Source organism: Camelina sativa, chromosome 10, assembly GCF_000633955.1.
Source record: "Camelina sativa cultivar DH55 chromosome 10, Cs, whole genome shotgun sequence".
Classification (NCBI taxonomy): Eukaryota; Viridiplantae; Streptophyta; class Magnoliopsida; order Brassicales; family Brassicaceae; genus Camelina; species Camelina sativa.
This window is the reverse complement of record NC_025694.1, coordinates 19,662,393-19,666,781: the sequence shown is the minus strand read 5'-3', so window position 1 is coordinate 19,666,781 and position 4,389 is coordinate 19,662,393.

Below are 4,389 nucleotides of genomic sequence, written 5' to 3'. Positions count from 1 at the left end.
TCATTTGTGGTGGAGTTTTGTGGCAGCCAGGAGAGTGCAAAGGGAGATGTCTTGGGCAGACTTCATCTTGGAGTTCAACCGCAAGTATTTCCCTAGGGAGGCACTGGATAGCTCAGGGGACTCGGTCAGTGCGGGAGCTTGACTTGGAGTTCAGTCAACTTCTGAGGTACGGGGTTCGGGATATGAAGTCTGAGAAAGCTCAGATCAAGAGGTTTTTGAGGGCCCTACGTGATACTTGAGGGTTCACTGTAGGGGGCGGAGTTATGCTTCGCGTGCAGAGCTGGTTGAGACTGCAGCACATATTGAGGAGGATATCCGGGCACAGTCAGTGGCGGCTAGCCCAGCAGTTCAGCCTAGTAAGGCTCAGCACCAGGGAGGTTTTAGCAAGGGCGGCAAGCCTGCGCAGGGAACCAAGAGGAGGTGTGAGGATAGGCAGACGTCGAGTGGTGCGGGTTGCTTCAAGTGTGGGAGCAAGGATCGAAAGTTTGTTAGCTGTCCCAAGAGGAGTGCCCCGTCGACAGCAGATCGTGTATGCTACTATTGCAGGGTTCCATGGCACATCAAGCCCTATTGTCCCAAGTTGCAGCCGGTAGCTTCATTAAGTCCCATGTTATATTTGATTCTGGAGCTAATCATAGCTTCATTACCCCGGAGTGTACAGAGAGTGCGGAAATCGTGGGAGATCCCGGAGAGCATGCAGGAGTTGTCAGAGTTGCTGGAGGCAAGTTCCTGTGGGTCATTGGTCGAGCGAGGGGTATTGATATTCAGATCGCGGAAGATTCTTGGCCTACCGATTTGCTTATCAGCCCAGTGGAGTTGTATGACGTTATCTTGGGGATGGACTGGTTGCATCGGCATATGGTTCATCTGGATTTTCATCGGGGTAGAGTGGAGTTTGAGCGCTCAGGAGGGAATTTGGTTTTTCAGGGGGTTAGACCGACTTCGGGGAGTCTCGTGATCTCGGCCAATCAGGCTGGGAAGATGATCGAGAAGGGCCGTGAGGCTTATTTGGTTACTATATCGATGCCAGAGTCAGTGGGGAAGTCTACGGTTAGCGGTATTCAGGTTGTGGAGGAGTTTGAGGATGTGTTCCAGTCATTGCAGGGATTACCACCTTCTCGGTCTGATCCTTTTACGATTAAACTGGAACCAAGGACGACACTGTTATCCAAGGCTCCTTACAGGATGGCTCCAACAGAGATGGTAGAGCTGAAGAAGCAGCTTGAGGATTTTTTGAGCAAGGGATTCATCCGTCCTAGTGTATCACCGTGGGGAGCGCCGGTGTTATTCGTTAAGAAGAAGGATGGGAGTTTCCGCTTGTGTATTGATTACAGAGGTCTCAACCGGGTCACTGTGAAGAAAAAGTACCCTCTTCTGAGGATCGATGAGTTGTTGGATCAGTTGAGAGGTGCTACTTGGTTCTCCAAGATAGATCTGGCGTTAGGTTATCATCATATCCCGATAGATGATGCAGATGTGAGGAAGACTGCTTTCAGGACGAGGTATGGGCATTATGAGTTTGTGGTGATGCCGTTTGGTTTGACTAACGCACCAACATTGTTTATGAGATTGATTAACAACGTGTTTCAGGAGTTTCTGGACGTGTCTGTCATCATTTTCATGGACGACATCCTGGTCTATTTTAAGAGTCCTGAAGAGCATGCAGTGCATTTGAGAGCAGTTCTGGAGAAGCTGCGTGAGCAGAAGTTGTTTGCAAAGTTGAGCAAGTGTAGTTTCTGGCAGCGTGAGATTGGTTTCCTGGTTCACATTGTGTCTGCAGATGGGGTCTCTGTAGACCCGGAGAAGATTCAGGCTATCAGGGATTGGCCTAGACCGCAAAATGCCATAGAGATCAGGAGTTTTCTTGGGTTGACATGTTACTACAGGAGGTTTGTGCAGGGGTTTGCGAGTAGAGCACGACCTATGACTAAGTTGACAGGGAAGGATGTTCCTTTTGTTTGGTCACAGGAGTGCGAGGAGGGCTTTGCAAGCCTAAAGGATATGTTGACTACTGCTCCGTGTTGGCTTTGCCTGAGCAGGGGGAACCCTATGTGGTGTATATAGATGCATCCAGAGTTGGTTTGGGTTGTGTGTTGATGCAGCATGGGAAGGTGATTGCCTATGCTTCGCGGCAGTTGCGGAAGCATGAGGACAACAATCCTACCCATGATTTGGAGATGGGTGTTGTAGTCTTTGCCCTGAACATTTGGAGATCTTATCTTTATGGTGCAAAGGTACAGGTGTTTACAGATCATAAGAGCCTAAAGTATATATTCACTCAGCCCGAGCTGAATTTGAGGTAGAGGCGGTGGATGGAGCTAGTGGCGGATTATGATTTGGAGATAGCCTACCAACATGGTAAGGCTAACTTGGTTGCAGATGCTTTGAGTCGGAAGCAGGCGGCTTCTGCTCAGGAGCATTATATGGAGTCTCTGGTAGGAGAGATTATTGCATTGAGTTTGTATGCGGTTTCTCAGGAGCCGTAGGGTTTGATTGCAGCGGATAGGGCAGATCTGCTGAGCAAAGTGCGGTTAGCTCAGGAGAAGGATTTGGGGCTTGTGAATGCCTCAAAGGATGTTTATTCCGAGTATCAAGTTTCGGCCAATGGTACTATTCTGGTGCATGGGCGGATTTGTGTGCCTAAGGATGAGGAGTTGAGGCAGGAGATCCTGATATAGGCTCATGCGAGCATGTTCTCTATCCATCTAGGAGCGACTAAGATGTACCGTGACCTCAAGAGGTACTATCACTGGGTCGGGATAAAGAAGGATGTGGCTAGGTGGGTTGTGAGGTGCGATGTGTGTCAGCTAGTGAAGGCTGAGCATCAGGTACCATGTGGTTTGCTGAAGAGTCTTCCCATTCCAGAATGGAAGTGGGATATGATTACTATGGACTTCGTGGTTGGTTTGCCAGTGTCCAGGACGTTTGATGCTATGTGGCTTATTGTGGACCGGTTGACTAAGTCGGCACATTTTCTAGCCATTAAGAAGACTGATGGAGCAGCAGTCTTGGCTGAGAAGTATGTGAAGGAGATAGTCCGGTTTCATGGGGTGCCAGTGAGTATTGTGTCTGATAGGGATTCCAAGTTCACTTCAATGTTCTGGAGGGCATTTCAGACAGAGATGGGCACTAAGGTGCATATGAGTACGACTTATCATCCCCAGACTGATGGAAAGTCAGAGAGGATGATCCAGACGTTGAAGGATTTGCTGAGGATGTGTGTGTTGGATTGGGGTGGCCATTGGGCAGATCACTTAAGCTTGGTAGAGTTTGCTTATAACAACAGTTACCAGACGAGTATTGTCATGGCTCCTTATGAGGCTTTGTATGGGAGGCCGTGTCGTACACCGTTATGCTGGACTCAGGTGGGGGAGAGGAGCATGAACGAGGCAGATTTTGTTCAGGAGACCTCAGAGAAGATTCAGGTTCTCAAGCTGAACATGAAGGAAGCTCAGGATCGGCAGAGGAGTTATGCCGATAGGAGGAGGAGAGATCTTGAGTTTCAGGTTGGAGATAGAGTGTACCTCAAGATGGCCATGTTGCGGGGTCTGAACAGGTCATTGACTGAGAATAAGTTGAGTCCGAGGTATATGGGTCCGTTCAGAGTGATTGAGCGAGTTGGACCAGTGGCATATAGGCTGGAGTTACCTGAGGTTATGCGTTTCATAAGGTTTTCCATGTGTCTATGTTGCAAAAGTGTCTCCGTGAGGATGACCAGTTGTTGGCTAAGATCCCTGAGGATGTTCAGCCCAACATGACTTTGGAGGCAAGACCAGTGAGGGTTCTCGAGAGGAGGATCAAGGAACTTCGGAAGAAGAAGATTCCTTTGATGAGAGTCTTGTGGGACTGTGATGGTGTTGAGGAGCAGACTTGGGAGCCAGAGGCGAGGATGAAGGCAAGGTTCAAGAAGTGGTTCGAGAAGCAGGTCGCGACTTGAATTTGTCAAGCCTGGTCCTAGTCGTAGTCTGTGGCTGGAGCGGGAATGGAGTATTCCAGCCCATCTCTCTTGTTTACTCGGTCGTTTGGAGTGGTTGGTTGTGCGACTCAATAACAAGATGAGGTGGTGTTTGGGGTACAAAATTTCCGCAAGGCAGTATTTTGGAGGAAAGTTTCTTGAATTAGAAGATTCTATAAATGGAAAGTTCCGGAAGTGGAAGGTCTAAAAATGGAAGGTTTTTATGTGAGTTAGAATTCGTCCATTTTTAGCGGCAGAGAGCCTTGGAGGGGCTTTTGTANCGGGCTGTTTAGCCATTGTGTGGCATTTGTGGCGGACTGTTTAGCCATTGTGTGGCCTTTGTGGCGGGCTGTTTAGCCATTGTGTGGCCTTTGTGGCGGGCTGTTTATCCATTGTGTGGCCTTTGTGGCGGGTTGTTTAGCCATTGTGTGGCA